The sequence below is a fragment of the Monopterus albus genome, unplaced genomic scaffold (genome assembly GCF_001952655.1).
Source record: "Monopterus albus unplaced genomic scaffold, M_albus_1.0 scaffold119.1, whole genome shotgun sequence".
NCBI lineage: Eukaryota > Metazoa > Chordata > Actinopteri > Synbranchiformes > Synbranchidae > Monopterus > Monopterus albus.
Genome location: NW_018127999.1, coordinates 621,788 through 632,732, shown reverse-complemented (window position 1 = coordinate 632,732; position 10,945 = coordinate 621,788). Strand labels below are relative to the sequence as shown.

The following is a 10,945-nucleotide window of genomic DNA, read 5'->3' as shown; positions in this document are numbered from 1 at the left end:
GTGTTTTGTTTCTCAGTTTAATTAGCAGTTCACTGGGGATAGCAGTTCATTTACTTTGAATGGAAACTGTGACTTCTGAGCCAAATAAACTAGCTTCAATTCACATCAGACAGCGTGAACAGAGTTCATTCATTAACTTTGTTACTTCTACTGTGATTCTAATACTTTGGTGAATATCCTCATTGAAGAGCAGGTCCTAATATGTGAACATTTTAAGTATTGTAGAAGGAAGCAGACTGAAGTACTGTAACAGAAAGACAAAATCAGTGGTTAAAAAAACCCCAGAGGTTATTTTAAGCTGTTTCAGCATGTTTATGGGACAGGCTCCAAGTTATGGAGGATTATTTTACCCAAAATTCAAAAGGAAATGAAAATGAAAAACGGCATTTTCCTAGTTGTAAATTGTCGTTTCCACTTGGAAAATGCCTGTTTTTTTTTCCATTTTCTTTTGAATTTTGTGTAAAATAACCCCCCATACCCAGTCAGTGCAAAATGCAAGAGCCAAAGCTACAACACGCTATTTTAAATAATCTTCTTTCATCATGTACAGGACACACTTTCCTATTGAATTGAATGCATCTAAATGTACTGTAAACACTTCTCTAGCAACAGGAGATTGAACAGTTTTGTGTGTGTGTGTGTGTGTGTGTGTGTGTTTTTAAATAATACAATTTTTGGGGTCATTTTCACTTTATTACATATATGTACTTGAAAGTAGGTCCCTAAGAGGGGGACAGGAAATGGGGGAGACAGATGGGGAGATCTGCGACATAGGTCAGCAGTGGCACTCAATCTGCCAACATCCCACGCACACTGTGCCTAGTTCAGTATGTAGTGCATCCCACTGTTTCATGTTTTCATACATAAAAACATAAACCTCAGGTGAAAACCATTTTAGATTATCTTTATTTTTCTGAAAGAAACAAAACCACTGAGGGATAGGTGGGCTCTTTTTGCTTCTTACATTGCTCATGTCATAGCTTTGCTGAAAGTCTAAGACAGAGTCCTGTGTTAAAAGAACAAATGCTGTCCTGCCTTTGGCCTCGTGCAGTGATGTGCTGTTGAGATTTCTCTGTGTATTTGACCAGTTCCCAGGTGACCTCCATCATTTTGCCAGCTGTGGCTGCTGGGAGACCTGGGAAAATCCACTCCAGAGAAGTTGGTGTCACATCATTAATATGTAATCACTTATTAGAGCCGCCTTGACTACTTCTGGTTTCCACGTTAGCATGGCAGCTGTTGTGGGGGCATGATGTGCGGTTGCCATCCAACAGATGCTAGTAAGAAAAATAAACACACAGAGGGAGGGCTGGACATTTTCATAGCTGTGTGAAGGCAGTCACCTGAGGCAGGTCAGAGCTAGGAAAGAAGCCAAGCATTAGCTTCATAAGGACAGGTATATTAGAGGCAGCCAGCTAAATGGCAGCATGTAAATGCGTTCAGACAGTTGCTTAAAATCAAGTCATTAATATGTAATCACTTATTAGAGCCGCCATGTGTTCCAGCCTCAGGGACTGGGGCTTACTCACAGTGTGTGGTTTTGTTTACACTGTTAGCTGTTTCTGTAAATGTGATGACAATTCAACGCCAGGGGGGAATACAGATTTACCTCTTTTAGTGGTTGTAACCTGATTCTGGTGATCAGTAAAAAAAAAATCTAAAATTAGCTCTGTGCATCTCAAATAGCACAATGTATTGTTCCTCTAGTCTGAGCAAATAGCAAATAGGACCTCATCGCTGAAATATGTACACTAAGATCTAACTGGTGGTAGTGTGAATAAATAATACACACACCTGGTGCATCTCAATTCTTTTTTAGATTTGAGCCAGAAAACACATTCTTAACCGTTTTCACATGACTCAAATGCATCCTTACAAACACAGTGTGAAAGACAAACAAACAAAAAGAATGGCTTGTGAAATGAGTTGCCTTTTTGGGGCAGGACAAGTTTCAAATACTTGAAATTGGAGTAATAGAATGGCACTGCCCAGGTATGATTAAATGAGACTGTTCTCCTGTAAAATATGACTTTGTAAGTTGTTTGTGTAAGCAGGTTATTACAACAAACTGTTATAGTTTGGTGACATCTAGTGACTATAAGGATAATCACCTTTATTTGGCCAAGTATGTTACACACACAAGGAATTTGTTTCTGGTACAGAACCGAGGCAGCCATCTGCGGCACCAGTTCACACCAATGGCTCTAACCATCAGGGGCAACTTGGGGGTTCAGTGTCTTGCTTAAGGACACTTTGACATGTAGACTGCAGGCACCGTGATTCGAACCTCCAACCCTCTGGTTGGGGGACGACCGCTCTACCCACTGAACCACAGTTGTCCCCAAAGTTAGATTCTGGCTGTAAAAGCTCAAAGTGACTGATGCGAAGGACTCAGGTGGCTTTGTTTCTACTCTGCGCCGATCAAAGCAGCATGCAAAGACAACGTTTGTAACAAAATCCAAAGTTGTCTGTTAGCAGGAACAAGCTGGAGACATGAATGACAGAGAAAGCTAAAGATGAAGCATCACTCAGGAAAACTTAAAAAAGAAAAACTAAAAAGGTGGTGCAACTTCATTACCACCTACACTGCCTTTGAGTTCTATGTACCTTGGAACTTGAACTTGAAATTTTACTAAACATTGTTGAACTTTATTGCTTTAAATTAGTGCATTGCTCTTTGAGAAGTCGCAGGTTGTGCTTTTTCCTCCCTGTTTTTTGATTTATTTTTCAGTCTGCACAGGACACAGTTGAGCCATGTAGTTGTCATATCACCTCTCCTGTGGGCTGATTTTCAAAACTAACAGTCTCCAAGAAAAAATATGTGGTGCTGGTTTTATTTTTGTAGCATTTAAGGTCACTCAGTGGGGCAGAGTCTGCACATTCACACCTGGGAGCTGGTCAGTAAGTCCACCGTCTCACTGCTGCAGAGCTGAGCCTTTCTAAAGGTGCCTCATCAGTGGCTGCAGTGCTTCTTTTAACAGAGAGTGGTGGTGATGTTGTTGTTGTTGTTGCAGCTACTGTTGTAAATCATATTCAGGACATTGTGTTATCAGGGCATCTAGTCTTCCACTGAAACAGCAATGTAAACAAGCCCGTAACACAATAACATTTGGAGCACCTTGCTATATATGTCTAAGATATTTTAAGAATCTGTATGCTTGTAGAACTATTAACACCAAGTATTCTTCACAAGCGTGCAGTGTGGTGGTATAGTGGTTAATGCTGTCACCTCACAGCAAGAAGTTGATGTGTTCGAGTCCGACCCGGGGCCGTTCTGTGTATGTGTTCTCCTTGTGTGAGGTACTCTGGCTTCCTCCCACAGTCCAAAGACATGCAACTTAGGTTGACTGGTGACTTTGAAGGAGAGTGTCGATGATGTAGGTAAGTTAAGAGTGGAAGGAGACAGAGAGGAATAGAGCCAAGAGTGGTGAGTGAGATAGGACCGGTTGGGACTGACTGTCATGAAGCTATGAAGAATTAACTGTGGAGAAAAATGAGAGCGGGAATTGGCTGGAAGGAGGCTGGAGAGAAAATAGAAGCACAGACAGTATGTGACGAAGATGAAGTGTCTATGGGTATGAGAGCCTGTTTGTGTGTGAGCTCTAGGTGGTATTTAAAACATGTTTCTGTGTTACAGTCAAAGCCTGCTGTGGCTACCGAGAGAGAAAACTGGATGCTGTGTTTGTGTGTGTGCTTGCGTTCATATCCAGTAGCGGACTGGTGAGTTAACAGGGGGGTCTACTGGTGATCATGCCTTAAATCATACTATAATTATGTCTAGGACACTCTGGTGAAGTTAATTTAGTTTTAGCCAAGAGGGGACCTGCAGGTGTTTGAGTGTCAGAGGTGATTCTCAGCACTGCCTCTGCAGGCCGGATCAGGAAGTTTAACAACAATCGCTGCACACATTGCAAACTTGAAGCCTCTAATGAAAACTATCTATTACTAAAATTTAGGGAAATTAAGTGAAAGAAATAAGACACAAATCTTTAAAGAAAAAAGGTGATATTTTCTGCTTTTACGAACTAGGATGTGGGTGATAAAGCTTTTTTGTCACACCTTTGAAAAAGTTGAATCATGTTGCTCTCATGTCAACTGACCAGGTAACATGAGTCTTATGAACCTGCCAGTACAGGTCTCCAACTAGGGTAAATGCATAATTCATTAAAACTACACCAGTAAAATGCCCCGATAATCACATTAACCTGGGACAACTGCCCCGTAGAAAAGTAGTTTACTCTCATCGACACAATACACGTGTGTATACATGTGTTCATGATGCATCTGAATGTCTCCAGGTACCCGCAGGTGCTTTTAAATCCCACAATGTGTTTGGGATAGATGAAGCGAGGACAGAGGGAGCTATGTCCCTTTAGGGGCTCGTCCAGGCAGATCGGACTAGCCGGGTGTTGACAGCCGTCCTCTGTGCCTCCTCTCACTGTATGCTGACTAACAGCTGCTCCATGTCAGACACTTTTCCTTCTGTTGTCTCTCACATTCTGCCTTTCTTCTACCTTTACCTTTGTCTTTCTGTCCACCTTCCTTATTTCATTCTGTTCCTCCTAATACAACCAGTGCTATGTTTAGGTTCTTTTCTTGTTTCTGCCATTGTCTCATTTTTGGCCTCCCTTCTCTGTATGCACCCTTTTCTGTCTAATCTCTAATCTTGTCTTTTTTTTAAGTCCTTCCTTCAGTTACTGACTGTTTGACCTTCTTACTATCTTTTTCCTCCATTCTTTCTTTCAGAGCCTGCTCTCCCGTCTCTCTTTATTGCCACCTTGTCTGCTTCCATTCATTTTGCATAGACAAGCCCTACCACTGTTCACACTCCCTCTTCTCCTCTTTCCTACTTGGGTTAATTAGTTTCCTTCTCTTCCTCCTGCCTTGCTTCCTTTTCTCTTTTTCTTACTAATTCCTCTTCTCCAAATCTTTCTTTCACCTCAGACCCATTCATTTCCTTCTTCATTCCTTTCTCTGTCCTCCTCCTCTTTCATCTACAGCTCCTCTGGGGAACTGCTTTGTGTTTTTCACCCCCCCTTCTTCTCTCTCCTGCCATCCTGTGAAAATAGTTAAGTGAGGCGGTGGGTGGATTGACTGTGATTAAGCCATTAAAACAGTAGGCTAATTGAATTGACAAGCTGTTTAGTAATTGTCTCTCTTTGTTGCCATCCATTATTCAGCTCTTGACATGCAGTTATGACAGCAGCCTGATGCTTATTGTGAGTCTGTATGTGTGTAAGTGTGTGCACAGTGTGTGTAGTAGTAGTTTTTAAATTCAGATAGGATCAAACACATTAATACTCTGGTCAGATTATGTGTGGACACACACACAGCTGGCTCTGCCTATGTCGCATGTGTTCAGGCAGTAAAAAAATCAGTTTCTGCAGCTTTAACTATGTACCTTAAAGCAGTGGTTTCCTTTATGACCTGTGATCAGTTCAACCAAAGAACCATTTTCTTGTGAGCTTCTATTCCACATGTTAATGAGCAGTTCAGAGTGAGTTTTGTCCATTTGTAACATTTCACTTGATTCTACAGTAAGGCTTGATGACAAAAGGTTGTAGATTGTAAACACATTCAGAAAATTCACCATTTGTGTTGATCATCTTGTGACCCCTCTGGTTTAACTTTGAGAGCTAGTGCTTTAAAGGGCTGTACCAAAATTAATAATTTGTATACAAAATTGTATACATTTCTGCCCATGGTGATCAGTTTTGGATTCATGCATGTACTTTCCCTAAGTTCAAGGCACTTTGACAATATAAAAATGAATGGAGGCAGTTTCAAGAATGGTCTTACATGTCTTTGTATATTATGCATTTAATCGAAATGGATGCATGGAATATTCTAAAAATGCATCTAGATTTCTACAACACAGAAGCAAAGTTGGCAAAATGTTCAGCTGTTGTAAAATGCCCGCCAAAGTTCTTAGAAGCACGAGTTGAGGAGGAACAAACGCCACTGAATGAGTCCACCTGGTCCAGTTCTTCAGACTCATTATTCCATGCCAAGGTTTGCCTAGCCAACCCTGTCTCCCTGTCAGCCTGCGTTCACCTGCAGATTTATCAGAAGTTGTTGATCCACCTTCATGGCCAAATCTGAAGTGATTTCCCTGCACGGTCAAGAATAGAGAATCAAGGTTCTTCATCATTGCTACAGACAGTTTTCATGGTTCGAATCCATCATTAATACAGACATGGATTTCTGTAAAAGTGCAGACATTTCCCCAACACAGCTGACAGACTGTGGGGTGGGTTGGGGGTCAGTCCACTCAGACATATTAGACTGATGCCCGTCTGATTTAGCATATTGTGTAAGCAGTGCTGCTGTCGATGCTTTTCTGATGTAGACTGTTGCAATATACAGTAAAATTGTTCCAGTTTTTTCGGTTTGTTTATGTTTGTCCTTTTTTGACCAACTTTTGTATTTACAATATATGTTTTGATTTTCATTGGGGGGTCAAATTTTTGCTGTGATAGACTGGCGAACTGTCCGGGGTGTGCCCCGCCTCTCGCCCCGTGTCAGCTGGGATTGGCTTCAGCCCCCCGCGACCCTGTTCTGCAATAAGCAGTGTAGATAATGGATGAATGGGTCAGTGTTTTGTTTTGCCCTGGTTCCTGATTTTGTGAGCACAAACACTTAGGGAAGCTTTGCCTCTTTCCTGCTGGCAGCTCTCAGTAATGAGTGACACTGAGCAGTATCTGCAGCGGATTGGCTAGCAAGTGCACCAACAAAGCTGGCAGGTGTAGGCTTGCTGAGAAAGGAGCCAGTTGTTATTAGTGAGAATGACAGATGCCAACACAAACAGACACAGCCTTTCAGATACAGTATGATTATGTGCAACCATACTGTGTAGATTCTGCAGTGTAGAAAAGAAGGACAGGACAAACACACAAAACAATCTTGGCACCTACAGACAGGTAACAAATTAAACTAAAATCCTGAATAAAAGAGTGGTCTTTGATTAGAATGTGAACCTGTTGTTGGCACTTCATCGACTGAATGGAAACGTGCTGTACAATGTGCGCATTATTTGAAAGAGATACTGACGGGGTACCAGGATCTGATCATACCACATGATTCCATGATCATCAGCACTCCAGATGCTCTTCCCAGCTCGAACACAATTAACATTTTTAATCCAGTGGTTGGCATTCATCTGCTGACTCTCGTTTCTGTTCTCTCAGTGGAATGTGAGAGCTCTCACTTCTGCTTAAGTGCTCAAGATGGAGTAGTTAACAGAGACACATAATGAAGAGGACACACAGCAGGCAGAGCTGATATGGGGAGAACAATGTTCAGAGTGTTTAATAGTGTTGTGTCAATTACATCATGTTGGTGTGGTGAGAGAAACACATTAGTAAAGAGATCCAGCAAATGCCATCTTCACAAACACAGTTTAAGATGCAAAAAGCAACGTGTGCTGTAGTAGAGGTGATGGCACTTTGCATAGTGATAAGTCTCTGAATGTGGTAAAATCATATTAGGTGACTGTGAAATGTTGGTTATACATGAGGTTTTAGGACTATTTATATGCCTGGTATGAATGAATGGTGTGTAATTAGACATTTAGTTGTTTGCAGTGTTGAAATTTGGCATTTAGGTTCCAGCGTCTATATTTATTGCATTTACCTGAAGTGAATCTGAATGGTGATTGAACACACTAGTTGCAAGTCTCACAGCAAAATTAGCAGTGAAGACAGTAGGTACAATAGGATCTAAAAATCAGAGCCTTCATGTTAAAGCTGCAAGGAAGTGGGGTGCTTGGAAAATCCCTCATGACCTGCAGCAGCACTACTAGTAGTATTTTGTGGCATCGTTTGCAAATAAGTGCAGCAGGAGCGGTGCTAACATGAAGTCATTGCTGCATTATTGCTAAGAAAGTTTCTTTGTCAGTGCCAACCTGCAACCATCTGATCTCTTTTTTTATTTGTGTATGATATTTATAAGCAAGGGTTTACAAAGTCCTGGATTAGGATGCTACTTTATTAACAGTGAAAAAGTTAAAAGACAAAGGTTCTACATAACACAGGGCTGAAGGACCAATTAAGAAGGTTTGTGTGGTGTGCAGGGGAATATGTGCTTCAGAAATCTTAAGCAGCATGCAGACTTCATCACTGTTCAGTGCCATTTCCTTTTCTTTTCCAGTTGAGTTTTCAGTGTGTGGTCACTGATTAGTTCAGCTTCACCTCTTTCCAATACATTCCCTCAGCAGAGGTCAGAGGTCACAGTCAGTGGACAAAATCAATATATATATATATATGACACCAGGCCACCTGATAACTGATGATCTCTGCAGCGCCCTGATGCTTTGTCTTTACACAACTTACCTACATGAGCTGAGGTATCTGCGTAATCCACGAACACGTTTCCCTGAGTTAATTCTCATATAATCTGTGAAACAAGTTTTTCTGAAAATTTTATTATGACAAATAATTGAAAACTTAGTTTTGGTGATTCTGTCCTGCATTACAGCCCTGGTTAGCAGTGATTTTGTGTTATTATAGAGCCGGTTGGTGCGTTGAAGATACCATAAGTAAATGGTAGAAAATATGGGCACCCTTGTGGCCTAACAAACATTTTGAATTCTTTCCCCATAAAACATCTGCATTATTAAGAATCCTTTCCTATCTGACTTTTTCTTTACCCCATGTTTGACTAACCTTCAGCAGATTATTTCTGTTTATGATGAATGCTGAGGAGGAGATGATCAGGTTTTCTGCTTATGCTTTAGTAAAAGTCCCATTTGTAATTAGCTCTGGATTTGAGCCCAACTCTGCATGCCATCTGCAGTCCTGTTGTGATGAACACGGTGCTGAATGTTTCCTGACCCTTTCTGCGCAGACTGAAACATACCCCCCATGCGTTTAAGATTTATGACCGCCTCAATACTTTTCAGACCACGTCATTTAGCTCTGCAGCCATGATAAATGGCTGCCTTTCGGTGTCCTGGAGTTTGGGGAAAGGCAAGCAGAAATCATAGGTGGTAGAGGACACTTGGGAGAAGTATTTTCATCTCTTTTTGTGGGAAAGCTGTATAGCAAGGTGAAGGAAAAGAGGGAGAGGAAGTAGTGAAGGAGGTGAAATCACTGATGGAGAAGAAAATGAGAAAGTAGAGGAGCTGCTGTTGAATAGAAAGTGAATGTAAAAAGGGAAATGGATGCAAAGTAAAGACAAAAAGAATAGTTTTACAACAGGTCTTGGGGAAAGGAAGGGAAGTAGAGGCAGAGAAGGGGCAATGTATGACGTGGTTTTCATGAGTTGAAACAGAAATAGAGGCAAAAGTATGAGAAAATGAAGGAAAACGCAGTTTTTGTGCTGAGAGGAATTAAAATCAAAGAAACTATCAAAAAAGAAGAGGACAACTTTGGGGAACGCTATTATGGACAAGCACAGAAGACAGAACTGTTAACAAATGCTGTATTGTTAACCAGCAGCGATTATGGAAACATGTTGTCCTCAAGAAGGCAATAGCCATGACTTGGATTTGGCCTTCTGGGTTGTAGGAATCTAAATGCAAATTCAGACAACAGGAGTCTGTCTTCCCTAAATAAGAGAGACAGACACAGGTGGACACAAAGACACACCCTGCAGATTTTCCCAGCATGCCCCCTACTTTTTATTTTGGGAGGAAATTCACTTTATCCTTGGATACAGTCTGCTTAAAAAAGTCAAATGTTTTTCTTTTTCCTTTATTTATTTTTTAATCCTGTCAGAATAAACTTTCAGGACGAGACATTTCCACTGCCATAGTGACATGAGATTAAGTTAATCTTTGCTGTGGTGAGGCAATGAATGCAGTGTGGCGTTGCTATAAAAGCATTACAACTTCCCTCTTCCCCCGTTTGGAGCGCTCCATGGCTGTCTGGGTAATTCCATCTTCTGGGGCAAACAGCGTGGGGTACCTGCCACGGATGACTCTCTGATCTTACACACCTATGGGCAGATAGTCCAGTGCTGCGTGCTGTGTATGTGTTGAGGGCAAGAAACAATCTGTTTCAGTAGGTAGTAAGTTCAGAGAGCTAAAGGGATTAGACTGGCAGGGAAGGAAGGAATGTGTTACACTCAGGTAGATGACAACAGAGCACAGTACATGACTGCAAGTAATGTAATCACAGAGCTGCAAGACCAACTTTATAATGTATGTATGTTCTTTTGCATAGGTTTTATTCATGAATCATTTGCAATGATGTGGAACTGATACACTAGACAGAGAAGAATCAAACCAGAACAGACAGGACAGATTCTCATAAACATGCTTTATCAACTGCTCTCATCAAGAAAACACAAACAATATCTGTGTTGTCAAAAAAAGGAGAAAGTATACATTTTACAAAATGTGCTTGATTTGTGTATATAATGTTGAGCCACAGTGCAATGCACAGTGAAAATGGTTGGAAGTGGAAACGTGGCCAGCCCCGGTCCAAATGGCAAGAAGGACAATGTTAGCAACTAGTTAGTGGAACATTTGGCAACTAAAGAGCCCAAAAGATTTTGTTTTTGACTGAGATGGTTTGCCCATTTCTTAAAAAGGTGGGAGGTATTTTTACGTTTTTGGGTCTAAACACAGAGGATGTCAGATGCTATACAGAATGCAGATCCTCTTGAGGCAAACTAGTGATTTGTGCTATTGGGCTCAATAAATAAAATAACTGTTATGGCAGTGTGTCAGCAAGCAGTTACGTGTTTAGACATCCATGCAGCAGAAGCTTAAGTGGTGATTTGTCACCTCGTCCTACGTCTCTCATTGTGCTCTGTATCTCTATATATTGTCAGAGCAGCTGGCAGATTTAGCTTCACACATACAGTAATTCAGACCTGACAAGAAGCAGGTTGTAAATCCTCCAGCGTGTCCTGGGTCTTCCACGTGGTCTCCTCCCGGTGGGACATGCCCGGAACACCTCCCTAGGAAGGCGCCCAGGAGATACCTGAGCCACCTCAGCCG

The 10,945-nt window shown here is 41.4% G+C and overlaps 1 long non-coding RNA gene across 3 annotated transcripts in view; it reads left to right on the top strand.

The window, feature by feature from the left end:
* LOC109966797 (uncharacterized) overlaps nucleotides 1-10,945 on the top strand; it is a 54,025-nt gene that overhangs the window by 11,532 nt on the left and 31,548 nt on the right. The window contains exon 3 of one of the 3 annotated variants that reach the window (XR_002275827.1): nucleotides 1,089-1,171. The exons of the other annotated variants lie outside the window; for them this stretch is intronic. This is a non-coding gene — a long non-coding RNA (uncharacterized LOC109966797). Of the gene's footprint in view, nucleotides 1-1,088; nucleotides 1,172-10,945 lie in introns of those variants that run through there. 3 annotated transcript variants of the gene reach the window in all.